At 50.5% G+C, this 27,504-nt stretch overlaps 14 pseudogenes; all 14 read left to right on the top strand.

Annotated features, from left to right (window-relative positions):
• Positions 1-1,615: 1,615 nt before the first annotated feature.
• On the top strand, positions 1,616-1,735 carry LOC130319813 (5S ribosomal RNA; annotated as a pseudogene).
• Positions 1,736-1,817: 82 nt separating this feature from the next.
• On the top strand, positions 1,818-1,937 carry LOC130352321 (5S ribosomal RNA; annotated as a pseudogene).
• A 12,644-nt stretch (positions 1,938-14,581) lies between these two features.
• On the top strand, positions 14,582-14,701 carry LOC130337415 (5S ribosomal RNA; annotated as a pseudogene).
• A 1,869-nt stretch (positions 14,702-16,570) lies between these two features.
• Positions 16,571-16,690, top strand: LOC130350092 (5S ribosomal RNA; annotated as a pseudogene).
• Positions 16,691-17,373: 683 nt separating this feature from the next.
• On the top strand, positions 17,374-17,493 carry LOC130352815 (5S ribosomal RNA; annotated as a pseudogene).
• Positions 17,494-17,770: 277 nt separating this feature from the next.
• Positions 17,771-17,890, top strand: LOC130352667 (5S ribosomal RNA; annotated as a pseudogene).
• Positions 17,891-18,365: 475 nt separating this feature from the next.
• LOC130322094 (5S ribosomal RNA) lies at positions 18,366-18,485 on the top strand (annotated as a pseudogene).
• Positions 18,486-19,154: 669 nt separating this feature from the next.
• On the top strand, positions 19,155-19,274 carry LOC130338786 (5S ribosomal RNA; annotated as a pseudogene).
• A 1,442-nt stretch (positions 19,275-20,716) lies between these two features.
• Positions 20,717-20,836, top strand: LOC130317841 (5S ribosomal RNA; annotated as a pseudogene).
• Positions 20,837-21,708: 872 nt separating this feature from the next.
• On the top strand, positions 21,709-21,828 carry LOC130350070 (5S ribosomal RNA; annotated as a pseudogene).
• A 1,074-nt stretch (positions 21,829-22,902) lies between these two features.
• On the top strand, positions 22,903-23,022 carry LOC130327193 (5S ribosomal RNA; annotated as a pseudogene).
• A 3,694-nt stretch (positions 23,023-26,716) lies between these two features.
• LOC130352679 (5S ribosomal RNA) lies at positions 26,717-26,836 on the top strand (annotated as a pseudogene).
• An 82-nt stretch (positions 26,837-26,918) lies between these two features.
• On the top strand, positions 26,919-27,038 carry LOC130350059 (5S ribosomal RNA; annotated as a pseudogene).
• An 82-nt stretch (positions 27,039-27,120) lies between these two features.
• Positions 27,121-27,240, top strand: LOC130325343 (5S ribosomal RNA; annotated as a pseudogene).
• Positions 27,241-27,504: the final 264 nt, after the last annotated feature.

The following is a 27,504-nucleotide window of genomic DNA, read 5'->3' as shown; positions in this document are numbered from 1 at the left end:
TGTCAATGGCCATCCAAAGCTGAACGCGCCTGCTCTCGTCAGATCGCAGACTGCTACCCAGCCTAGGGCCCGGAAAGTACTGGCATGGGAGACTGGCTCGGAATCCCGGGTGCCGTTGACATATTGCTCTATTGCTGCCTTCCGCTCCGATTCCAAAAAGAATTTATTGATGCTTAAATCCACAGTATACAAGGTGTGAAGCTGTCGACGGCCATCCTAAGCTTAACGTGCCTGCTCTTGTCAGATCGCAGACTGGTACAGATCTTAGGGCCCGGTAAGTACCGGCATGGGACACTGGTTGGGAATCCCGGCTGCCGTTGACATTTTGCTCTGTTGCCGCCTTCCGTTCCGATTCCGAAAAGGATTTATTGATGCTTAAATGCACAGTATAAAGTGCGAGAAGCTGTCAACGGCCATCCTAAGCTGAACATGCCTGCTCTCGTCAGAACGCAGACTGCTACCCAGCTTAGAGCCCGGTAAGTACCAGCATGGGAGACTGGCTGGGAATCCCGGGTGCAGTTGACATTTTAATCTGTTGCCGCCTTCCGCTCCGATTCCGAAAAGGATTTATTGATGCTTAAATGCACAGTATAAAAAGCATGAAGCTTTCAATGGCCATCCTAAGCTGAACGTGCCTGCTCTCGTCAGATCGCAGACTGCTACCCAGCTAAGGGCACAGTAAGTACCAGCATGGGAGACTGGCTGGGAATCCCGGGTGCAGTTGACATTTTAATCTGTTGCCGCCTTCCGCTCCGATTCCGAAAAGGATTTATTGATGCTTAAATGCACAGTATAAAAAGCATGAAGCTTTCAATGGCCATCCTAAGCTGAACGCGCCTGCTCTCGTCAGATCGCAGACTGCTCTAGCTTAGGGCCCGGTAGGTACTGGCATGGGAGACTGGCTGGGAATCCCGGTTGCCGTTGACATTTTGCTCTATTGCTGCCTTCCGCTCCGATTCCGAAAAGAATTTATTGATGCTTAAATCCACAGTATACAAGGTGTGAAGCTGTCGACGGCCATCCTAAGCTTAACTCGCCTGCTCTCGTCAGATCGCAGACTGGTACAGATCTTAGGGCCCGGTAAGTATCGGCATGGGACACTGGCTGGGAATCCCGGCTGCCGTTGACATTTTGCTCTGTTGCCGCCTTCCGTTCCGATTCCGAAAAGGATTTATTTATGCTTAAATGCACAGTATACAAAATGTGAAGCTGTCAACGGCCATCCTAAGCTGAACGCGCCTGCTCTCGACAGATCGCAGACCGATACCTAGCTTAGGGCCTGGTAAGTACCAGCATGGGAAACTGGCTGGGAATCCCGGCTGCCGTTGACATTTTGCTCTGTTGCCGCCTTCCGTTCCCATGCCGAAAAGGATTTATTGATGCCTAAATGAACAGTATAAAGGGCGAGAAGCTGTCAACGGCCATCCTATGCTGAACGCGCCTGCTCTCGTCAGATCGCAGACTGCTACCCAGCTTAGGGCCCGGTAAGTACCAGCATGGGAGACTGGCTGGGAATCCCGGGTGCAGTTGACATTTTGCTCTGTTGCCGCCTTCCGTTCCGATTCCGAAAAGGATATATTGATGCTTAAATGCACAATATAAAAATCAAGAAGTTGTCAACGGCCATCCTAAGCTGAACGCGCCTGCTCTCGTCAGATCGCAGACTGCTACCCAGCTTAGGGCCCGGTAAGTACCAGCATGGGAGACTGGCTGGGAATCCCAGGTGTTGTTGACATTTTGCTCTGTTGCCGCCTTCCGTTCCGATTCCGAAAAGGATTTATTGATGCTTAAATGCACAGTATACAAAGTGTGAAGCTGTCAACGGCCATCCTAAGCTGAACGCGCCTGCTCTCGTCAGATCGCAGATTGCTAGCCAGCTTAGGGCCTGGAAAGTACCAGCATGGGAGACTGGCTGGGAATCCCGGGTGCAGTTGACAATTTAATCTGTTGCCGCCTTCCGCTTTGATTCGGAAAATTATTTATTGATGCTTAAATCCCCAATATAAAGGGGGTGAAGCTGTCAACGGCCATCCTAAGCAGAACGCGCCTGCTCTCGTCAGATCGCAGACTGATACCCAGCTTAGGGCCTGGTAAATACCAGCATGGGAGACTGGCTGGGAATCCCAGGTGTCGTTGACATTTTGCTCTTTTGCCGCCTTACGCTCCGATTCCGAAAAGGATTTATTGATGCTTAAATCCACAGTATACAGGGTATGAAGATGTCTATGGCCATCCTAAGCTGAATGCGCCTGTTCTCGTCAGATCGCAGACTGCTACCCAGCTTCGGGCCTGGTAAGTACCAGCATGGGAGACTGGCTGGGAATCCCGGGTGCAGTTGCCATTTTGCTCTGTTTCTGCTCCGATTCCGAAAATTATTTATTGATGCTTAAATCCACAGTATACAAAGTGTGAAGCTGTCAACGGCCATCCTAAGCTGAACGCGCCTGCTCTCGTCAGATCGCAGACTGCTACCCAGCTTAGGGCCTGGTAAGTACCAGCATGGGAGACTGGCTAGGAATCCCAGATGCAGTTGACATTTTAATCTGTTGCCGCCTTCCGCTCCGATTCGGAAAAGGATTTATTGATGCTTAAATCCACAATACACAGGGTGTGAAGCTGTCAACGGCCATCCTAAGCCTGAACGTGCCTGCTCTCCTCAGATCGCAGACTGCTGCCCGGCAGTTACCGGCATGGGTGACTGGCTGGCAATCCAAGGTGCCATTGACATTTTGCTCTGTTGCCGCCTTCCTCTCCGATTAATAAAAATATTTATTGATGCTTAAATTCACAATATACAAGGTGTGAAGATGTCAACGGCCATCCTAAGCTGAACGCGCCTGCTCTCGTCAGATCGCAGACTGCTACCCAGCTTAGGGCCCAGTAAGTACCGGCATGGGAGACTGGCTGGGAATCCCGGGTGCAGTTGACATTATGCTCTGTTGCCGCCTTCTGTTCCGATTCCGAAAAGGATTTATTGATGCTTAAATGCACAGTATAAAAAGCATGAAGCTGTCAATGGCCATCCTAAGCTGAACGCGCCTGCTCTCGTCAGATCGCAGACTGCTACCCAACTTAGGGCCCAGTAAGTACCGGCATGGGAGACTGGCTGGGAATCCCGGGTGCAGTTGACATTTTGCTCTGTTGCCGCCTTCCGTTCCGATTCCGAAAAGGATTTATTGATGCTTAAATGCACAGTATAAAAATCATGAAGCTGTCAATGGCCATCCTAAGCTGAACGCACCTGCTTTCGTCAGATCGCAGACTGCTACCTAGCTTAGGGCCCGGTAAGTACTTGCATGGGAGACTGGCTGGGAATCCCGGTTGCTGTTGACATTTTGCTCTATTGCTGCCTTCCGCTCCGATTCCGAAAATAATTTATTGATGCTTAAATCCACAGTATACAAGGTGTGAAGCTGTCGACGGCCATCCTAAGCTTAACGCGCCTGCTCTCGTCAGATCGCAGACTGGTACAGATCTTAGGGCCCGGTAAGTACCGGCATGGGACACTGGCTGGGAATCCCGGCTGCCGTTGACATTTTGCTCTGTTGCCGCCTTCCGTTCCGATTCCGAAAAGGATTTATTGATGCTTAAATCCACAATACACAGGGTGTGAAGCTGTCAACGGCCATCCTAAGCCTGAACGTGCCTGCTCTCCTCAGTTTGCAGACTACTGCCCGGCAGTTACCGGCATGGGAGACTGGCTGGCAATCCAAGGTGCCATTGACATTTTGCTCTGTTGCCGCCTTCCTCTCCGATTAATAAAAATATTTATTGATGCTTAAATTCACAATATACAAGGCGTGAAGATGTCAACGGCCATCCTAAGCTGAACGCGCCTGCTCTCGTCAGATCGCAGACTGCTACCCAGCTTAGGGCCCAGTAAGTACCGGCATGGGAGACTGGCTGGGAATCCCGGGTGCAGTTGACATTTTGCTCTGTTGCCGCCTTCCGCTCCGATTCCGAAAAGAATTTATTGATGCTTAAATCCACAGTATACAAGGTGTGAAGCTGTCGACGGCCATCCTAAACTTAACGCGCCTGCTCTCGTCAGATCGCAGACTGGTACAGATCTTAGGGCCCGGTAAGTACCGGCATGGGACACTGGCTGGGAATCCCGGCTGCCGCTGACATTTTGCTCTGTTGTCGCCTTCCGTTCCGATTCCGAAAAGGATTTATTGATGCTTAAATCCACAGTATACAGGGTGTGAAGACGTTTACGGCCATGCTAAGCTGAACGCGCCTGCTCTCGTCAGATTGCAGACTGCTACCCAGCTTAGGGCCCGGTAAGTACCAGCATGGGAGACTGGCTGGGAATCCCGGGTGCAGTTGACATTTTGCTCTGTTGCCGCCTTCCGTTCCGTTCCGATTCCGAAAAGGATTTATTGATGCTTAAATGCACAGTATAAAAATCATGAAGCTGTCAATGGCCATCCTAAGCTTAACGCGCCTGCTCTCGTCAGATCGCAGACTGGTACAGATCTTAGGGCCCGGTAAGTACCGGCATGGGACACTGGCTGGGAATCCCGGCTGCCGTTGACATTTTGCTCTGTTGCCGCCTTCCGTTCCGATTCCGAAAAGGATTTATTGATGCTTAAATCCACAATACACAGGGTGTGAAGCTGTCAACGGCCATCCTAAGCCTGAACGTGCCTGCTCTCCTCAGTTTGCAGACTACTGCCCGGCAGTTACCGGCATGGGAGACTGGCTGGCAATCCAAGGTGCCATTGACATTTTGCTCTGTTGCCGCCTTCCTCTCCGATTAATAAAAATATTTATTGATGCTTAAATTCACAATATACAAGGCGTGAAGATGTCAACGGCCATCCTAAGCTGAACGCGCCTGCTCTCGTCAGATCGCAGACTGCAACCCAGCTTAGGGCCCAGTAAGTACCGGCATGGGAGACTGGCTGGGAATCCCGGGTGCAGTTGACATTTTGCTCTGTTGCCGCCTTCCGTTCCGATTCCGAAAAGGATTTATTGATGCTTAAATCCACAATACACAGGGTGTGAAGCTGTCAACGGCCATCCTAAGCCTGAACGTGCCTGCTCTCCTCAGTTTGCAGACTACTGCCCGGCAGTTACCGGCATGGGAGACTGGCTGGCAATCCAAGGTGCCATTGACATTTTGCTCTGTTGCCGCCTTCCTCTCCGATTAATAAAAATATTTATTGATGCTTAAATTCACAATATACAAGGCGTGAAGATGTCAACGGCCATCCTAAGCTGAACGCGCCTGCTCTCGTCAGATCGCAGACTGCTACCCAGCTTAGGGCCCAGTAAGTACCGGCATGGGAGACTGGCTGGGAATCCCGGGTGCAGTTGACATTTTGCTCTGTTGCCGCCTTCCGCTCCGATTCCGAAAAGAATTTATTGATGCTTAAATCCACAGTATACAAGGTGTGAAGCTGTCGACGGCCATCCTAAACTTAACGCGCCTGCTCTCGTCAGATCGCAGACTGGTACAGATCTTAGGGCCCGGTAAGTACCGGCATGGGACACTGGCTGGGAATCCCGGCTGCCGCTGACATTTTGCTCTGTTGTCGCCTTCCGTTCCGATTCCGAAAAGGATTTATTGATGCTTAAATCCACAGTATACAGGGTGTGAAGACGTTTACGGCCATGCTAAGCTGAACGCGCCTGCTCTCGTCAGATTGCAGACTGCTACCCAGCTTAGGGCCCGGTAAGTACCAGCATGGGAGACTGGCTGGGAATCCCGGGTGCAGTTGACATTTTGCTCTGTTTCTCCTCCGATTCCGAATTTTTTTTATTGATGCTTAAATCCACAGTATACAAAGTGTGAAGCTGTCAACGGCCATCCTAAGCTGAACGTGCCTGCTCTCGTCAGATTGCAGACTGCTACCCAGCTTAGGGCCTGGTAAGTACCAGCATGGGAGTCTGGCTGGGAATCCCAGGTGCAGTTGACATTTTAATCTGTTGCCGCCTTCCGCTCCGATTCGGAAAAGGATTTATTGATGCTTAAATCCACAATATACAGGGTGTGAAGCTGTCAACGGCCAGCCTAAGCCTGAACGTGCCTGCTCTCCTCAGATCGCAGACTGTTGCCCCGGCAGTTACCGGCATGGGAGACTGGCTGGCAATACAAGGTGCCATAGACGTTTTGCTCCTTTGCCGCCTTCCTCTCCGATTAAAAAAATATTTATTGATGTTTAAATCCACAATATACAAGGCGTGAAGATGTCAACGGCCATCCTAAGCTGAACGCGCCTGCTCTCGTCAGATCGCAGACTGCTACCCAGCTTAGGGCCTGGTAAGTACCAGCATGGGAGACTGGCTAGGAATCCCAGATGCAGTTGACATTTTAATCTGTTGCCGCCTTCCGCTCCGATTCGGAAAAGGATTTATTGATGCTTAAATCCACAATACACAGGGTGTGAAGCTGTCAACGGCCATCCTAAGCCTGAACGTGCCTGCTCTCCTCAGATCGCAGACTGCTGCCCGGCAGTTACCGGCATGGGTGACTGGCTGGCAATCCAAGGTGCCATTGACATTTTGCTCTGTTGCCGCCTTCCTCTCCGATTAATAAAAATATTTATTGATGCTTAAATTCACAATATACAAGGTGTGAAGATGTCAACGGCCATCCTAAGCTGAACGCGCCTGCTCTCGTCAGATCGCAGACTGCTACCCAGCTTAGGGCCCAGTAAGTACCGGCATGGGAGACTGGCTGGGAATCCCGGGTGCAGTTGACATTATGCTCTGTTGCCGCCTTCTGTTCCGATTCCGAAAAGGATTTATTGATGCTTAAATGCACAGTATAAAAAGCATGAAGCTGTCAATGGCCATCCTAAGCTGAACGCGCCTGCTCTCGTCAGATCGCAGACTGCTACCCAACTTAGGGCCCAGTAAGTACCGGCATGGGAGACTGGCTGGGAATCCCGGGTGCAGTTGACATTTTGCTCTGTTGCCGCCTTCCGTTCCGATTCCGAAAAGGATTTATTGATGCTTAAATGCACAGTATAAAAATCATGAAGCTGTCAATGGCCATCCTAAGCTGAACGCACCTGCTTTCGTCAGATCGCAGACTGCTACCTAGCTTAGGGCCCGGTAAGTACTTGCATGGGAGACTGGCTGGGAATCCCGGTTGCTGTTGACATTTTGCTCTATTGCTGCCTTCCGCTCCGATTCCGAAAATAATTTATTGATGCTTAAATCCACAGTATACAAGGTGTGAAGCTGTCGACGGCCATCCTAAGCTTAACGCGCCTGCTCTCGTCAGATCGCAGACTGGTACAGATCTTAGGGCCCGGTAAGTACCGGCATGGGACACTGGCTGGGAATCCCGGCTGCCGTTGACATTTTGCTCTGTTGCCGCCTTCCGTTCCGATTCCGAAAAGGATTTATTGATGCTTAAATCCACAATACACAGGGTGTGAAGCTGTCAACGGCCATCCTAAGCCTGAACGTGCCTGCTCTCCTCAGTTTGCAGACTACTGCCCGGCAGTTACCGGCATGGGAGACTGGCTGGCAATCCAAGGTGCCATTGACATTTTGCTCTGTTGCCGCCTTCCTCTCCGATTAATAAAAATATTTATTGATGCTTAAATTCACAATATACAAGGCGTGAAGATGTCAACGGCCATCCTAAGCTGAACGCGCCTGCTCTCGTCAGATCGCAGACTGCTACCCAGCTTAGGGCCCAGTAAGTACCGGCATGGGAGACTGGCTGGGAATCCCGGGTGCAGTTGACATTTTGCTCTGTTGCCGCCTTCCGCTCCGATTCCGAAAAGAATTTATTGATGCTTAAATCCACAGTATACAAGGTGTGAAGCTGTCGACGGCCATCCTAAACTTAACGCGCCTGCTCTCGTCAGATCGCAGACTGGTACAGATCTTAGGGCCCGGTAAGTACCGGCATGGGACACTGGCTGGGAATCCCGGCTGCCGCTGACATTTTGCTCTGTTGTCGCCTTCCGTTCCGATTCCGAAAAGGATTTATTGATGCTTAAATCCACAGTATACAGGGTGTGAAGACGTTTACGGCCATGCTAAGCTGAACGCGCCTGCTCTCGTCAGATTGCAGACTGCTACCCAGCTTAGGGCCCGGTAAGTACCAGCATGGGAGACTGGCTGGGAATCCCGGGTGCAGTTGACATTTTGCTCTGTTTCTCCTCCGATTCCGAATTTTTTTTATTGATGCTTAAATCCACAGTATACAAAGTGTGAAGCTGTCAACGGCCATCCTAAGCTGAACGTGCCTGCTCTCGTCAGATTGCAGACTGCTACCCAGCTTAGGGCCTGGTAAGTACCAGCATGGGAGTCTGGCTGGGAATCCCAGGTGCAGTTGACATTTTAATCTGTTGCCGCCTTCCGCTCCGATTCGGAAAAGGATTTATTGATGCTTAAATCCACAATATACAGGGTGTGAAGCTGTCAACGGCCAGCCTAAGCCTGAACGTGCCTGCTCTCCTCAGATCGCAGACTGTTGCCCCGGCAGTTACCGGCATGGGAGACTGGCTGGCAATACAAGGTGCCATAGACGTTTTGCTCCTTTGCCGCCTTCCTCTCCGATTAAAAAAATATTTATTGATGTTTAAATCCACAATATACAAGGCGTGAAGATGTCAACGGCCATCCTAAGCTGAACGCGCCTGCTCTCGTCAGATCGCAGACTGCTACCCAGCTTAGGGCCTGGTAAGTACCAGCATGGGAGACTGGCTAGGAATCCCAGATGCAGTTGACATTTTAATCTGTTGCCGCCTTCCGCTCCGATTCGGAAAAGGATTTATTGATGCTTAAATCCACAATACACAGGGTGTGAAGCTGTCAACGGCCATCCTAAGCCTGAACGTGCCTGCTCTCCTCAGATCGCAGACTGCTGCCCGGCAGTTACCGGCATGGGTGACTGGCTGGCAATCCAAGGTGCCATTGACATTTTGCTCTGTTGCCGCCTTCCTCTCCGATTAATAAAAATATTTATTGATGCTTAAATTCACAATATACAAGGTGTGAAGATGTCAACGGCCATCCTAAGCTGAACGCGCCTGCTCTCGTCAGATCGCAGACTGCTACCCAGCTTAGGGCCCAGTAAGTACCGGCATGGGAGACTGGCTGGGAATCCCGGGTGCAGTTGACATTATGCTCTGTTGCCGCCTTCTGTTCCGATTCCGAAAAGGATTTATTGATGCTTAAATGCACAGTATAAAAAGCATGAAGCTGTCAATGGCCATCCTAAGCTGAACGCGCCTGCTCTCGTCAGATCGCAGACTGCTACCCAACTTAGGGCCCAGTAAGTACCGGCATGGGAGACTGGCTGGGAATCCCGGGTGCAGTTGACATTTTGCTCTGTTGCCGCCTTCCGTTCCGATTCCGAAAAGGATTTATTGATGCTTAAATGCACAGTATAAAAATCATGAAGCTGTCAATGGCCATCCTAAGCTGAACGCACCTGCTTTCGTCAGATCGCAGACTGCTACCTAGCTTAGGGCCCGGTAAGTACTTGCATGGGAGACTGGCTGGGAATCACGGTTGCTGTTGACATTTTGCTCTATTGCTGCCTTCCGCTCCGATTCCGAAAATAATTTATTGATGCTTAAATCCACAGTATACAAGGTGTGAAGCTGTCGACGGCCATCCTAAGCTTAACGCGCCTGCTCTCGTCAGATCGCAGACTGGTACAGATCTTAGGGCCCGGTAAGTACCGGCATGGGACACTGGCTGGGAATCCCGGCTGCCGTTGACATTTTGCTCTGTTGCCGCCTTCCGTTCCGATTCCGAAAAGGATTTATTGATGCTTAAATCCACAATACACAGGGTGTGAAGCTGTCAACGGCCATCCTAAGCCTGAACGTGCCTGCTCTCCTCAGTTTGCAGACTACTGCCCGGCAGTTACCGGCATGGGAGACTGGCTGGCAATCCAAGGTGCCATTGACATTTTGCTCTGTTGCCGCCTTCCTCTCCGATTAATAAAAATATTTATTGATGCTTAAATTCACAATATACAAGGCGTGAAGATGTCAACGGCCATCCTAAGCTGAACGCGCCTGTTCTCGTCAGATCGCAGACTGCTACCCTGCTTAGGGCCCAGTAAGTACCGGCATGGGAGACTGGCTGGGAATCCCGGGTGCAGTTGACATTTTGCTCTGTTGCCGCCTTCCGCTCCGATTCCGAAAAGAATTTATTGATGCTTAAATCCACAGTATACAAGGTGTGAAGCTGTCGACGGCCATCCTAAACTTAACGCGCCTGCTCTCGTCAGATCGCAGACTGGTACAGATCTTAGGGCCCGGTAAGTACCGGCATGGGACACTGGCTGGGAATCCCGGCTGCCGCTGACATTTTGCTCTGTTGTCGCCTTCCGTTCCGATTCCGAAAAGGATTTATTGATGCTTAAATCCACAGTATACAGGGTGTGAAGACGTTTACGGCCATGCTAAGCTGAACGCGCCTGCTCTCGTCAGATTGCAGACTGCTACCCAGCTTAGGGCCCGGTAAGTACCAGCATGGGAGACTGGCTGGGAATCCCGGGTGCAGTTGACATTTTGCTCTGTTTCTCCTCCGATTCCGAATTTTTTTTATTGATGCTTAAATCCACAGTATACAAAGTGTGAAGCTGTCAACGGCCATCCTAAGCTGAACGTGCCTGCTCTCGTCAGATCGCAGACTGCTACCCAGCTTAGGGCCTGGTAAGTACCAGCATGGGAGACTGGCTAGGAATCCCAGATGCAGTTGACATTTTAATCTGTTGCCGCCTTCCGCTCCGATTCGGAAAAGGATTTATTGATGCTTAAATCCACAATACACAGGGTGTGAAGCTGTCAACGGCCATCCTAAGCCTGAACGTGCCTGCTCTCCTCAGATCGCAGACTGCTGCCCGGCAGTTACCGGCATGGGTGACTGGCTGGCAATCCAAGGTGCCATTGACATTTTGCTCTGTTGCCGCCTTCCTCTCCGATTAATAAAAATATTTATTGATGCTTAAATTCACAATATACAAGGTGTGAAGATGTCAACGGCCATCCTAAGCTGAACGCGCCTGCTCTCGTCAGATCGCAGACTGCTACCCAGCTTAGGGCCCAGTAAGTACCGGCATGGGAGACTGGCTGGGAATCCCGGGTGCAGTTGACATTATGCTCTGTTGCCGCCTTCTGTTCCGATTCCGAAAAGGATTTATTGATGCTTAAATGCACAGTATAAAAAGCATGAAGCTGTCAATGGCCATCCTAAGCTGAACGCGCCTGCTCTCGTCAGATCGCAGACTGCTACCCAACTTAGGGCCCAGTAAGTACCGGCATGGGAGACTGGCTGGGAATCCCGGGTGCAGTTGACATTTTGCTCTGTTGCCGCCTTCCGTTCCGATTCCGAAAAGGATTTATTGATGCTTAAATGCACAGTATAAAAATCATGAAGCTGTCAATGGCCATCCTAAGCTGAACGCACCTGCTTTCGTCAGATCGCAGACTGCTACCTAGCTTAGGGCCCGGTAAGTACTTGCATGGGAGACTGGCTGGGAATCCCGGTTGCTGTTGACATTTTGCTCTATTGCTGCCTTCCGCTCCGATTCCGAAAATAATTTATTGATGCTTAAATCCACAGTATACAAGGTGTGAAGCTGTCGACGGCCATCCTAAGCTTAACGCGCCTGCTCTCGTCAGATCGCAGACTGGTACAGATCTTAGGGCCCGGTAAGTACCGGCATGGGACACTGGCTGGGAATCCCGGCTGCCGTTGACATTTTGCTCTGTTGCCGCCTTCCGTTCCGATTCCGAAAAGGATTTATTGATGCTTAAATCCACAATACACAGGGTGTGAAGCTGTCAACGGCCATCCTAAGCCTGAACGTGCCTGCTCTCCTCAGTTTGCAGACTACTGCCCGGCAGTTACCGGCATGGGAGACTGGCTGGCAATCCAAGGTGCCATTGACATTTTGCTCTGTTGCCGCCTTCCTCTCCGATTAATAAAAATATTTATTGATGCTTAAATTCACAATATACAAGGCGTGAAGATGTCAACGGCCATCCTAAGCTGAACGCGCCTGCTCTCGTCAGATCGCAGACTGCAACCCAGCTTAGGGCCCAGTAAGTACCGGCATGGGAGACTGGCTGGGAATCCCGGGTGCAGTTGACATTTTGCTCTGTTGCCGCCTTCCGTTCCGATTCCGAAAAGGATTTATTGATGCTTAAATGCACAGTATAAAAATCATGAAGCTGTCAATGGCCATCCTAAGCTGAACGCGCCTGCTTTCGTCAGATCGCAGACTGCTACCTAGCTTAGGGCCCGGTAAGTACTGGCATGGGAGACTGGCTGGGAATCCCGGTTGCCGTTGACATTTTGCTCTATTGCTGCCTTCCGCTCCGATTCCGAAAAGAATTTATTGATGCTTAAATCCACAGTATACAAGGTGTGAAGCTGTCGACGGCCATCCTAAGCTTAACGCGCCTGCTCTTGTCAGATCGCAGACTGGTACAGATCTTAGGACCCGGTAAGTACAGGCATGGGTCACTGGCTGGGAATCCCGGCTGCCGTTGACATTTTGCTCTGTTGCCGCCTTCCATTCCAAATCCGAAAAGGATTTATTGATGCCTAAATGCACAGTATAAAGGGCGAGAAGCTGACAATGGCCATCCTAAGCTTAACGCGCCTGCTCTCGTCAGATCGCAGACTGCTACCCAGCTTAGGGCCCGGAAAGTACCAGCATGGGAGACTGGCTGGGAATCCCAGGTGTCGTTGACATTTTGCTCTGTTGCCGCATTCCTCTCCGATTAATAAAAATATTTATTGATGCTTAAATCCACAATATACAAGGCGTGAAGCTGTCAACGGCCATCCTAAGCTGAACGCGCCTGCTCCCGTCATATCGCAGACTGCTACCCAGCTTAGGGCCTGGTAAGTACCAGCATGGGAGACTGGCTGGGAATCCCGGGTGCAGTTGACATTTTAATTTGTTGCCGCCTTACGCTCCGATTCGGAAAAGGATTTATTGATGCTTAAATGCACAGTATAAAGAGCGTGAAGCTGTCAACGGCCATCCTAAGCTGAACGCGCATGCTCTCGTCAGATCGCAGACTGCTACCCACCTTAGGGCTCGGTAAGTACCAGCATGGGAGACTGGCTGGGAATCCCAGGTGTCGTTGACATTTTGCTCTGTTGCCGCCTTACGCTCCGATTCCGAAAAGGATTTATTGATGCTTAAATCCACAGTATACAGGGTGTGAAGTTGTCTACGGCCATCCTAAGCTGAATGTGCCTGTTCTCGTCAGATCGCGGACTGCTACCCTGCTTCGGGCCTGATAAGTACCAGCATGGGAGACTGGCTGGGAATCCCGGGTGCAGTTGACATTTTGCTCTGTTTCTGCTCCGATTCCGAAAATTATTTATTGATGCTTAAATCCACAGTATACAAAGTGTGGAGCTGTCAATGGCCATCCTAAGCTGAACGCACCTGCTCTCGTCAGATCACAGACTGCTATCCAGCTTAGGGCCTGGTAAGTACCAGCATGGGAGACTGGCTGGGAATCCCGGGTGCAGTTGACATTTTAATCTGTTGCCGCCTTCCGCTCCGATTCCGAAAAGAATTTATTGATGCTTAAATCCACAGTATACAAGGTGTGAAGCTGTCGACGGCCATCCTAAACTTAACGCGCCTGCTCTCGTCAGATCGCAGACTGGTACAGATCTTAGGGCCGGTAAGTACCGGCATGGGACACTGGCTGGGAATCCCGGCTGCCGCTGAAATTTTGCTCTGTTGCCGCCTTCTGTTCCGATTCCGAAAAGGATTTATTGATGCTTAAATGCACAGTATACAAAGTGTGAAGCTGTCAACGGCCATCCTAAGCTGAACGCGCCTGCTCTTGTCAGATCACAGACTGCTACCCAGCTTAGGGCCTGGTAAGTACCAGCATGGGAGACTGGCTGGGAATCCCGGGTGCAGTTGACATTTTAATCTGTTGCCGCCTTCCGCTCCGATTCGGAAAAGGATTTATTGATGCTTAAATGCACAGTATAAAGGGCATGAAGCTGTTAATGGCCATCCTAAGCTGAACGCGCCTGCTCTCGTCAGATCGCAGACTGCTACCCAGCTTAGGGCCCGGTAAGTACCAGCATGGGAGACTGGCTGGGAATCTCAGGTGTTGTTGACATTTTGCTCTGTAGCTCTGTAGACATTTTGCTCCGATTCCAAAAAGGATTTATTGATGCTTAAATCCACAATATACAGGGTGTGAAGCCGTCTACGGCTATCCTAAGCTGAATGCGCCTGTTCTTGTCAGATCGCAGACTGCTGCCCGGCAAGTACGGGCATGGGAGACTGGCTGGCAATCCAAGGTGCTATTGACATTTTGATCTGTTGCCGCCTTACTCTCCGATTAAAAAAAATATTTATTGATGCTTAAATCCACAGTATACAAGGTGTGAAGCTGTCGACGGCCATCCTAAGCTTAACGCGCCTGCTCTCGTCAGATCGCAGACTGGTACAGATCTTAGGGCCCGGTAAGTACCGGCATGGGACACTGGCTGGGAATCCCGGCTGCCGTGGACATTTTGCTCTGTTGCCGCCTTCCGTTCCGTTCCGATTCCGAAAAGGTTTTATTGATGCTTAAATGCACAGTATAAAGGGCAAGAAGCTGTCAACGGCCATCCTAAGCTGAACTCGCCTGCTCTCGTCAGATCGCAGACTGCTACCCAGCTTAGGGCCCGGTAAGTACCAGCATGGGAGACTGGCTGGGAATCCCAGGTGTCGTTGACAACTTGCTCTGTTGCCGCCTTTCGCTCCGATTCCGAAAAGGATTTATTGATGCTTAAATCCACAGTATACAGGGTGTGAAAATGTCTACGGACATCCTAAGCTGAATGCGCTTGTTCTTGTCAGATCGCAGACTGCTACCCAGCTTCGGGCCTGGTAATTACCGGCATGGGAGGCTGGCTGGGAATCCCGGGAGCAGTTGACATTTTGCTCTGTTTCTGCTCCGATTCCGAAAATTATTTATTGATGCTTAAATCCACAGTATACAAAATGTGAAGCTTACAACGGCCATCCTAAGCTGAACAGGCCTGCTCTCGTCAGATCGCAGACTGCTACCCAGCTTTGGGCCCGGTAAGTACCAGCATGGGAGACTGGCTGGGAATCCCGGGTGCCGTTGACATTTTAATCTGTTGCCGCCTTCCGCTCCGATTCGGAAAAGGATTTATTGATGCTTAAATCCACAATACACAGGGTGTGAAGCTGTCAACGGCCATCCTAAGCCTGAACGTACCTGCTCTCCTCAGATCGCAGACTACTGCCCGGCAGTTACCGGCATGGGAGACTGGCTGGCAATCCAAGGTGCCATTGACATTTTGCTCTGTTGCCGCCTTCCTCTCCGATTAATAAAAATATTTATTGATGCTTAAATTCACAATATACAAGGCGTGAAGATGTCAACGGCCATCCTAAACTGAACGCGCCTGCTCTCGTCAGATCGCAGACTGCTACCCAGCTTAGGGCCCAGTAAGTACCGGCATGGGAGACTGGCTGGGAATCCCGGGTGCAGTTGACATTATGCTCTGTTGCCGCCTTCCGTTCCGATTCCGAAAAGGATTTATTGATGCTTAAATGCACAGTATAAAAAGCATGAAGCTGTCAATGGCCATCCTAAGCTGAACGTGCCTGCGCTCGTCAGATCGCAGACTGCTACCCAGCTTAGGGCCCAGTAAGTACCGGCATGGGAGACTGGCTGGGAATCCCGGGTGCAGTTGACATTTTGCTCTGTTGCCGCCTTCCGTTCCGATTCCGAAAAGGATTTATTGATGCTTAAATGCACAGTATAAAAATCATGAAGCTGTCAATGGCCATCCTAAGCTGAACGCGCCTGCTTTCGTCAGATCGCAGACTGCTACCTAGCTTAGGGCCCGGTAAGTACTGGCATGGGAGACTGGCTGGGAATCCCGGGTGCCGTTGACATTTTGCTCTATTGCTGCCTTCCGCTCCGATTCCGAAAATAATTTATTGATGCTTAAATCCACAGTATACAAGGTGTGAAGCTGTCGGCGGCCATCCTAAGCTTAACGCGCCTGCTCTCGTCAGATCGCAGACTGGTACAGATCTTAGGGCCCGGTAAGTACCGGCATGGGACACTGGCTGGGAATCCCGGCTGCCGTTGACATTTTGCTCTGTTGCCGCCTTCCGTTCCAATTCCGAAAAGGATTTATTGATGCTTAAATGCACAGTATACAGGGTGTGAAGCTGTCAACGGCCATCCTAAGCTGAACGCGCCTGCTCTCGTCAGATCGCAGACTGATACCCAGCTTAGGGCCTGGTAAGTACCAGCATGGTAGACTGGCTGGAATCCCGGGTGCAGTTGACATTTTAATCTGTTGCAGCCTTCCGCTCCGATTCGGAAAAGGATTTATTGATGCTTAAATCCACAATATACAGGGTGTGAAGCTGTCAACGGCCATCCTAAGCTGAACGTGTCTGCTCTCCTCAGATCGCAGACTGCTGCCCGGCAGATACCGGCGTGGGAGACTGGCTGGCAATCCAAGGTGCCATTGACATTTTGCTCTGTTGCCGCCTTCCTCTCCGATTAATAAAAATATTTATTGATGCTTAAATCCACAGTATACAAAGTGTGAAGCTGTCAACGGCCATCCTAAGCTGAACGCGCCTGCTCTCGTCAGATCGCAGACTGCTACCCAGCTTAGGGCCTGGTAAGTACCAGCATGGGAGACTGGCTGGGAATCCCGGGTGCAGTTGACATTTTAATCTGTTGCCGCCTTCCGCTCCGATTCGGAAAAGGATTTATTGATGCTTAAATGCACAGTATAAAGGGCGTGAAGCTGTCAACGGCCATCCTAAGCTGAACGCGCCTGCTCTCGTCAGAACGCAGACTGCTACCCGGCTTAGGGCCCGGTAAGTAAGTAGGTACCAGCATGGGAGACTGGCTGGGAATCCCAGGTGTTGTTGACATTTTGCTCTGTAGCCGCTTCCGCTTCGATTCCGAAAAGGATTTATTGATGCTTAAATCCACAGTATACAGGGTGTGAAGCCGTCTACGGCTATCCTAAGCTGAATGTGCCTGTTCTTGTCAGATCGCAGACTGCTGCCCGGTAAGTACTGGCATGGGAGACTGGCTGGGAATCCCGGTTGCAGTTGACATTTTGCTCTATTGCTGCCTTCCGCTTTGATTCCGAAAATAATTTATTGATGCTTAAATCTACAGTATACAAGGTGTGAAGTTGTCGACGGCAATCCTAAGCTTAACGTGCCTGCTCTTGTCAGATCGCAGACTGGTACAGATCTTAGGGCCCGGTAAGTACCGGCATGGGACACTGGCTGGGAATCCCGGCTGCCGTTGACATTTTGCTCTGTTGCCGCCTTCCGTTCCGATTCCGAAAAGGATTTATTGATGCTTAAATGCACAGTATAAAGTGCGAGAAGCTGTCAACGGCCATCCTAAGCTGAACGTGCCTGCTCTCGTCAGATCGCAGACTGCTACCCAGCTTAGGGCCCGGTAAGTACCAGAATGGGAGACTGGCTGGGAATCCCAGGTGTCGTCGACATTTTGCTCTGTTGCCACCTTACGCTCCGATTCCGAAAAGGATTTATTGATGCTTAAATCCACAGTATACAGGGTGTGAAGATGTCTACGGCCATCCTAAGCTGAATGCGCCTGTTCTCGTCAGATCGCAGACTGCTACCCAGCTTCGGGCCTGGTAAGTACCAGCATGGGAGACTGGCTGGGAATCCGGGGTGCAGTTGACATTTTGCTCTTTTTCTGCTCCGATTCCGAAAATTATTTATTGATGCTTAAATCCACAGTATACAAAGTGTGAAGCTGTCAACGGCCATCCTAAGCTGAACGCGCCTGCTCTCGTCAGATCGCAGACTGCTACCCAGCTTAGGGCCTGGTAAGTACCAGCATGGGAGACTGGCTGGGAATTCCGGGTGCAGTTGGCATTTTAATCTGTTGCTGCCTTCCGCTCCGATTCGGAAAAGGATTTATTGATGCTTAAATCCACAATACACAGGGTGTGAAGCTGTCAACGGCCATCCTAAGCCTGAACGTGCCTGCTCTCCTCAGATCGCAGACTGCTGCCCAGCAGTTACCAGCATGGGAGACTGGCTGGCAATTCAAGGTGCCATTGACATTTTGCTCTGTTGCTGCCTTCCTCTCCGATTAATAAAAATATTTATTGATGCTTAAATCCACAATATACAAGGCGTGAAGATGTCAACGGCCATCCTAAGCTGAACGCGCCTGCTCTCGTCAGATCGCAGACTGCTACCCAGCTTAGGGCCCAGTAATTACCGGCATGGGAGACTGGCTGGGAGTCCCGGGTGCAGTTGACATTATGCTCTGTTGCCGCCTTCTGTTCCGATTCCGAAAAGGATTTATTGATGCTTAAATGCACAGTATAAAAAGCATGAAGCTGTCAATGGCCATACTAAGCTGAACTCGCCTGCTCTCGTCAGATCGCAGACTGCTACCCAGCTTAGGGCCCGGTAAGTACCAGCATGGGAGACTGGCTGGGAATCCCAGGTGTCGTTGACATCTTGCTCTGTTGCCGCCTTTCGCTCCGATTCCGAAAAGGATTTATTGATGCTTAAATCCACAGTATACAGGGTGTGAAAATGTCTACGGACATCCTAAGCTGAATGCGCTTGTTCTTGTCAGATCGCAGACTGCTACCCAGCTTCGGGCCTGGTAATTACCGGCATGGGAGGCTGGCTGGGAATCCCGGGAGCAGTTGACATTTTGCTCTGTTTCTGCTCCGATTCCGAAAATTATTTATTGATGCTTAAATCCACAGTATACAAAATGTGAAGCTTACAACGGCCATCCTAAGCTGAACAGGCCTGCTCTCGTCAGATCGCAGACTGCTACCCAGCTTTGGGCCCGGTAAGTACCAGCATGGGAGACTGGCTGGGAATCCCAGGTGTTGTTGACATTTTGCTCTGTAACCGCCTTCCGCTTCGATTCCGAAAAGGATTTATTGATGCTTAAATCCACAGTATACAGGGTGTGAAGCCGTCTACGGCTATCCTAAGCTGAATGTGCATGTTCTTGTCAGATCGCAGACTGCTGCCCGGCAAGTACGGGCATGGGAGACTGGCTGGCAATCCAAGGTGCTATTGACATTTTGCTCTGTTGCCGCCTTCCTCTCCGATTCCGAAAAGGATTTATTGATGCTTAAATGCACAGTATAAAAAGCATGAAGCTGTCAATGGCCATCCTAAGCTGAACGCGCCTGCTCTCGTCAGATCGCAGACTGCTACCCAGCTTAGGGCCCGGTAAGTACTGGCATGGGAGACTGGCTGGGAATCCCAGGTGCCGTTGACATTTTGCTCTATTGCTGCCTTCCGCTCCGATTCCAAAAAGAATTTATTGATGCTTAAATCCACAGTATACAAGGTGTGAAGCTGTTAACGGCCATCCTAAGCTTATTGATGCCTAAATGCACAGTATAAAGGGCGAGAAGCTGTCAACGGCCATCCTAAGCTGAACGCGCCTGCTCTCGTCAGATCGCCGCCTTCCGCTCCGATTCGGAAAAGGATTTATTGATGCTTAAATCCACAATACACAGGGTGTGAAGCTGTCAACGGCCATCCTAAGCCTGAACGTGCCTGCTCTCCTCAGATCGCAGACTGCTGCCCGGCAGTTACCGGCATGGGAGGCTGGCTGGCAATCCAAGGTGCCATTGACATTTTGCTCTGTTGCCACCTTCCTCTCCGATTAAAAAATTATTTATTGATGCTTAAATCCACAATATACAAGGTGTGAAGATGTCAACGGCCATCCTAAGCTGAACGCGCCTGCTCTCGTCAGATCGCAGACTGCTACCCAGCTTAGGGCCCAGTAAGTACCGGCATGGGAGACTGGCTGGGAATCCCGGGTGCAGTTGACATTATGCTCTGTTGCCGCCTTCCATTCCGTTTCCGAAAAGGATTTATTGATGCTTAAATGCACAGTATAAAAAGCATGAAGCTGTCAATGGCTATCCTAAGCTGAACGCGCCTGCTCTCGTCAGATCGCAGACTGGTACAGATCTTAGGGCCCGGTAAGTACTGGCATGGGACACTGGCTGGGAATCCCGGCTGCCGTTGACATTTTGCTCTGTTGCCGCCTTCCGTTCCGATTCCGAAAAGGATTTATTGATGCTTAAATGCACAGTATACAAAGTGTGAAGCTGTCAGCGGCCATCCTAAGCTGAACGCGCCTGCTCTCGTCAGATCGCAGACTGCTACCCAGCTTAGGGCCTGGTAAGTACCAGCATGGGAGACTGGCGTGGAATCCCGGGTGCAGTTGACATTTTAATCTGTTGCCGCCTTCCGCTCCTATTCGGAAAAGGATTTATTGATGCTTAAATGCACAGTACAAAGGGCGTGAAGCTGTTAACGGCCATCCTAACCTGAACGCGCCTGCTCTCGTCAGATCGCAGACTGCTACCCAGCTTAGGGCCCGGTAAGTACCAGCATGGGAGACTGGCTGGGAATCTCAGGTGTTGTTGACATTTTGCTCTGTAGCTCTGTAGACATTTTGCTCCGATTCCGAAAAGGATTTATTAAATCCACAATATACAGGGTGTGAAGCCGTCTACGGCTATCCTAAGCTGAATGCGCCTGTTCTTGTCAGATCTCAGACTGCTGCCCGGCAAGTACGGGCATGGGAGACTGGCTGGCAATCCAAGGTGCTATTGACATTTTGATCTGTTGCCGCCTTCCTCTCCGATTAAAAAAAATATTTATTGATGCTTAAATCCACAGTATACAAAGAGTGAAGATGTCAACGGCCATCCTAAGCTGAACGCGCCTGCTCTCGTCAGATCGCAGACTGCTACCCAGCTTAGGGCCCGGTAAGTACTGGCATGGGAGACTGGCTGGGAATCCCGGGTGCCGTTGATATTTTGCTCTATTGCTGCCTTCCGCTCCGATTCCGAAAAGAATTTATTGATGCTTAAATCCACAGTATACAAGGTGTGAAGCTGTCGACGGCCATCCTAAGCTTAACGCGCCTGCTCTCGTCAGATCGCAGACTGGTACAGATCTTAGGGCCCGGTAAGTACCGGCATGGGACACTGGCTGGGAATCCCGGCTGCCGTTGACATTTTGCTCTGTTGCCGCCTTCCGTTCCAATTCCGAAAAGGATTTATTGATGCCTAAATGCACAGTATAAAGGGCAAGAAGCTGTCAACGGCCATCCTAAGCTGAACGCGCCTGCTCACGTCAGACTGCTACCCAGCTTAGGGCTCGGTAAGTACCAGCATGGGAGACTGGCTGGGAATCCCAGGTGTCGTTGACATTTTGCTCTGTTGCCGCCTTCCGCTCCGATTCCGAAAAGGATTTATTGATGCTTAAATCCACAGTAAACAGGGTTTGAAGATGTCTACGGCCATCCTAAGCTGAATGCGCCTGTTCTCGTCAGATCGCAGACTGCTACCCAGCTTAGGGCCTGGTAAGTACCAGCATGGGAGACTGGCTGGGAATCCCAGGTGCAGTTGACATTTTAATCTGTTGCCGCCTTCCGCTCCGATTCGGAAAAGGATTTATTGATGCTTAAATCCACAATATACAGGGTGTGAAGCTGTCAACGGCCATCCTAAGCCTGAACGTGCCTGCTCTCCTCAGATCGCAGACTGTTGCCCGGCAGTTACCGGCATGGGAGACTGGCTGGCAATACAAGGTGCCATTGACATTTTGCTCCGTTGCCGCCTTCCTCTCCGATTAATAAAAATATTTATTGATGCTTAAATCCACAATATACAAGGCGTGAAGCTGTCAACGGCCATCCTAAGCTGAACGCGCCTGCTCTCGTCAGATCGCAGACTGCTACCCAGCTTAGGGCCTGGTAAGTACCAGCATGGGAGACTGGCTGGGAATCCCGGGTGCAGTTGACATTTTAATCTGTTGCCGCCTTCCGCTCCGATTCGGAAAAGGATTTATTGATGCTTAAATCCACAATATACAGGGTGTGAAGCTGTCAACGGCCATCCTAAGCCTGAACGTGCCTGCTCTCCTCAGATCGCAGACTGCTGCCCGGCAAGTACGGGCATGGGAGACTGGCTGGCAATCCAAGGTGCTATTGACATTTTGCTCTGTTGCCGCCTTCCTCTCCGATTCCGAAAAGGATTTATTGATGCTTAAATGAACAGTATACAAAGTGTGAAGCTGTCAACGGCCATCCTAAGCTGAACGCGCCTGCTCTTGTCAGATCGCAGACTGCTACCCAGCTTAGGGCCTGGTAAGTACCAGCATGGGAGACTGGCTGGGAATCCCGGGTGTCGATGACATTTTGCTCTGTTGCCGCCTTCCGTTCCGATTCCGAAAAGGATTTATTGATGCTTAAATGCACAGTATACAAAGTGTGAAGCTGTCAACGGCCATCCTAAGCTGAACGCGCCTGCTCTTGTCAGATCGCAGACTGCTACCCAGCTTAGGGCCTGGTAAGTACCAGCATGGGAGACTGGCTGGGAATCCCGGGTGCAGTTGACATTTTAATCTGTTGCCGCCTTCCGCTTCGATTCGGAAAATTATTTATTGATGCTTAAATCCACAATATAAAGGGGGTGAAGCTGTCAACAGTTATCCTAAGCTGAACGCGCCTGCTCTCGTCAGATCGCAGACTGATACCCAGCTTAGGGCCTGGTAAGTACCAGCATGGGAGACTGGCTGGGAATCCCAGGTGTCGTTGACATTTTGCTCTGTTGCCGCCTTACGCTCCGATTCTGAAAAGGATTTATTGATGCTTAAATCCACAGTATACAGGGTGTGAAGATGTCTATGGCCATCCTAAGCTGAATGCGCCTGTTCTCGTCAGATCGCAGACTGCTACCCAGCTTCGGGCCTGGTAAGTACCAGCATGGGAGACTGGCTGGGAATCCCGGGTGCAGTTGCCATTTTGCTCTGTTTCTGCTCCGATTCCGAAAATTATTTATTGATGCTTAAATCCACAGTATACAAAGTGTGAAGCTGTCAACGGCCATCCTAAGCTGAATGCGCCTGCTCTCGTCAGATCGCAGACTGCTACCCAGCTTAGGGCCTGGTAAGTACCAGCATGGGAGACTGGCTGGGAATCCCAGGTGCAGTTGACATTATAATCTGTTGCCGCCTTCCGCTCCGATTCGGAAAAGGATTTATTGATGCTTAAATCCACAATACACAGGGTGTGAAGCTGTCAACGGCCATCCTAAGCCTGAACGTGCCTGCTCTCCTCAGATCGCAGACTACTGCCCGGCAGTTACCGGCATGGGAGACTGGCTGGCAATCCAAGGTGCCATTGACATTTTGCTCTGTTGCCGCCTTCCTCTCCGATTAATAAAAATATTTATTGATGCTTAAATTCACAATATACAAGGCGTGAAGATGTCAACGGCCATCCTAAGCTGAACGCGCCTGCTCTCGTCAGATCGCAGACTGCAACCCAGCTTAGGGCCCAGTAAGTACCGGCATGGGAGACTGGCTGGGAATCCCGGGTGCAGTTGACATTTTGCTCTGTTGCCGCCTTCCGTTCCGATTCCGAAAAGGATTTATTGATGCTTAAATGCACAGTATAAAAATCATGAAGCTGTCAATGGCCATCCTAAGCTGAACGCGCCTGCTTTCGTCAGATCGCAGACTGCTACCTAGCTTAGGGCCCGGTAAGTTCTGGCATGGGAGACTGGCTGGGAATCCCGGTTGCCGTTGACATTTTGCTCTATTGCTGCCTTCCGCTCCGATTCCGAAAATAATTTATTGATGCTTAAATCCACAGTATACAAGGTGTGAAGCTGTCGACGGCCATCCTAAGCTTAACGCGCCTGCTCTCGTCAGATCGCAGACTGGTACAGATCTTAGGGCCCGTTAAGTACCGGCATGGGACACTGGCTGGGAATCCCGGCTGCCGTTGACATTTTGCTCTGTTGCCGCCTTCCGTTCCGATTCTGAAAAGGATTTATTGATGCTTAAATGCACAGTATACAAGGTGTGAAGCTGTCAACGGCCATCCTAAGCTGAACGCGCCTGCTCTCGTCAGATTGCAGACTGCTACCCAGCTTAGGGCCTGGTAAGTACCAGCATGGGAGACTGGCTGGGAATCCCAGGTGCAGTTGACATTTTAATCTGTTGCCGCCTTCCGCTCCGATTCGGAAAAGGATTTATTGATGCTTAAATCCACAATACACAGGGTGTGAAGCTGTCAACGGCCATCCTAAGCCTGAACGTGCCTGCTCTCCTCAGATCGCAGACTACTGCCCGGCAGTTACCGGCATGGGAGACTGGCTGGCAATCCAAGGTGCCATTGACATTTTGCTCTGTTGCCGCCTTCCTCTCCGATTAATAAAAATATTTATTGATGCTTAAATTCACAATATACAAGGCGTGAAGATGTCAACGGCCATCCTAAGCTGAACGCGCCTGCTCTCGTCAGATCGCAGACTGGTACAGATCTTAGGGCCCGGTAAGTACCGGCATGGGACACTGGCTGGGAATCCCGGCTGCCGTTGACATTTTGCTCTGTTGCCGCCTTCCGTTCCGATTCCGAAAAGGATTTATTGATGCTTAAATGCACAGTTTACAAAGTGTGAAGCTGTCAACGGCCATCCTAAGCTGAACGCGCCTGCTCTCGACAGATCGCAGACTGATACCCAGCTTAGGGCCTGGTAAGTACCAGCATGGGAGACTGGCTGGGAATCCCGGCTGCCGTTGACATTTTGCTCTGTTGCCGCCTTCCGTTCCGATTCCGAAAAGGATTTATTGATGCCTAAATGCACAGTATAAAGGGCGAGAAGCTGTCAACAGCCATCCTAAGCAGAACGCGCCTGCTCTCGTCAGATCGCAGACTGCTACCCAGCTTAGGGCCCGGTAAGTACCAGCATGGGAGACTGGCTGGGAATCCCAGGTGCAGTTGACATTTTGCTCTGTTGCCGCCTTCCGTTCCGATTCCGAAAAGGATATATTGATGCTTAAATGCACAATATAAAAATCAAGAAGCTGTCAATGGCCATCCTAAGCTGAACGCGCCTGCTCTCGGCAGATCGCAGACTGCTACCCAGCTTAGGGCCCGGTAAGTACCAGCATGGGAGACTGGCTGGGAATCCCAGATGTCGTTGACGTTGTGCTTTGTTGCCGCCTTCCGTTCTGATTCCGAAAAGGATTTATTGATGCTTAAATGCACAGTATACAATGTGTGAAGCTGTCAACGGCCATCCTAAGCTGAACTCGCCTGCTCTGGTCAGATCGCAGACTGCTACCCAGCTTAGGGCCTGGTAAGTACCAGCATGGGAGACTGGCTGGGAATCCCGGGTGCAGTTGACATTTTGCTCTGTTGCCGCCTTCCGTTCCGATTCCGAAAATGATTTATTGATGCTTAAATGCACAGTATAAAAAACATGAAGCTTTCAATGGCCATCCTAAGCTGAACGCGCCTGCTTTCGTCAGATCGCAGACTGCTACCTAGCTTAGGGCCCGGTAAGTACTGGCATGGGAGACTGGCTGGGAATCCCGGTTGCCGTTGACATTTTGCTCTATTGCTGCCTTCCGCTCCAATTCCGAAAATAATTTATTGATGCTTAAATCCACAATATACAAGGCGTGAAGATGTCAACGGCCGTCCTAAGCTGAACGCGCCTGCTCTCGTCAGATCGCAGACTGCTACCCAGCTTAGGGCCCAGTAATTACGGGAATGGGAGACTGGCTGGGAATCCCGGGTGCAGTTGACATTATGCTCTGTTGCTGCCTTCCGTTCCGATTCTGAAAAGGATTTATTGATGCTTAAATTCACAGTATAAAAAGCATTAAGCTGTCAATGGCCATCCTAAGATGAACGCGCCTGCTCTCGTCAGATCGCAGACTGCTACCCAGCTAAGGGCACAGTAAGTACCAGCATGGGAGACTGGCTGGGAATCCCGGGTGCAGTTGACATTTAAATCTGTTGCCGCCTTCCGCTCCGATTCCGAAAAGGATTTATTGATACTTAAATGCACAGTATAAAAAGCATGAAGCTGTCAATGGCCATCCTAAGCTGAACGCGCCTGCTCTCGTCAGATCGCAGACTGCTCTAGCTTAGGGCCCGGTAGGTACTGGCATGGGAGACTGGCTGGGAATCCTGGTTGCCGTTGACATTTTGCTCTATTGCTGCCTTCCGCTCCGATTCCGAAAAGAATTTATTGATGCTTAAATCCACAGTATACAAGGTGTGAAGCTGTCGACGGCCATCCTAAGCTTAACGCGCCTGCTCTCGTCAGATCGCAGACTGGTACAGATCTTAGGGCCCGGTAAGTACCGGCATGGGACACTGGCTGGGAATCCCGGCTGCCGTTGACATTTTGCTCTGTTGCCGCCTTCCGTTCCGATTCCGAAAAGGATTTATTGATGCTTAAATGCACAGTATACAAAGTGTGAAGCTGTCAACGGCCATCCTAAGCTGAACGCGCCTGCTCTCGACAGATCGCAGACTGATACCCAGCTTAGGGCCTGGTAAGTACCAGCATGGGAGACTGGCTGGGAATCCCGGCTGCCGTTGACATTTTGCTCTGTTGCCGCCTTCCGTTCCGATTCCGAAAAGGATTTATTGATGCCTAAATGCACAGTATAAAGGGCGAGAAGCTGTCAACAGCCATCCTAAGCAGAACGCGCCTGCTCTCGTCAGATCGCAGACTGCTACCCAGCTTAGGGCCCGGTAAGTACCAGCATGGGAGACTGGCTGGGAATCCCGGGTGCAGTTGACATTTTGCTCTGTTGCCGCCTTCCGTTCCGATTCCGAAAAGGATATATTGATGCTTAAATGCACAATATAAAAATCAAGAAGCTGTCAACGGCCATCCTAAGCTGAACGCGCCTGCTCTCGTCAGCTCGCAGACTGCTACCCAGCTTAGGGCCCGGTAAGTACCAGCATGGGAGACTGGCTGGGAATCCCAGGTGTCGTTGACATGTTGCTCTGTTGCCGCCTTCCGTTCCGATTCCGAAAAGGATTTATTGATGCTTAAATGCACAGTATACAAAGTGTGAAGCTGTCAACGGCCATCCTAAGCTGAACGCGCCTGCTCTCGTCAGATCGCAGACTGCTACCCAGCTTAGGGCCTGGTAAGTACCAGCATGGGAGACTGGCTGGGAATCCCGGGTGCAGTTGACATTTTAATCTGTTGCCGCCTTCCGCTTCGATTCGGAAAATTATTTATTGATGCTTAAATCCACAATATAAAGGGCGTGAAGCTGTCAACGGCCATCCTAAGCTGAACGCGCCTGCTCTCGTCAGATCGCAGACTGATACCCAGCTTAGGGCCTGGTAAGTACCAGCATGGGAGACTGGCTGGGAATCCCAGGTGTCGTTGACATTTTGCTCTGTTGCCGCCTTACGCTCCGATTCCGAAAAGGATTTATTGATGCTTAAATCCACAGTATACAGGGTGTGAAGATGTCTATGGCCATCCTAAGCTGAATGCGCCTGTTCTCGTCAAATCGCAGACTGCTACCCAGCTTCGGGCCTGGTAAGTACCAGCATGGGAGACTGGCTGGGAATCCTGGGTGCAGTTGCCATTTTGCTCTGTTTCTGCTCCGATTCCGAAAATTGTTTATTGATGCTTAAATCCACAGTATAC

Source organism: Hyla sarda, chromosome 1 (assembly GCF_029499605.1).
Source record: "Hyla sarda isolate aHylSar1 chromosome 1, aHylSar1.hap1, whole genome shotgun sequence".
In the NCBI taxonomy this organism is placed as follows: domain Eukaryota; kingdom Metazoa; phylum Chordata; class Amphibia; order Anura; family Hylidae; genus Hyla; species Hyla sarda.
This window is presented reverse-complemented; position numbering and strand designations above follow the sequence as displayed.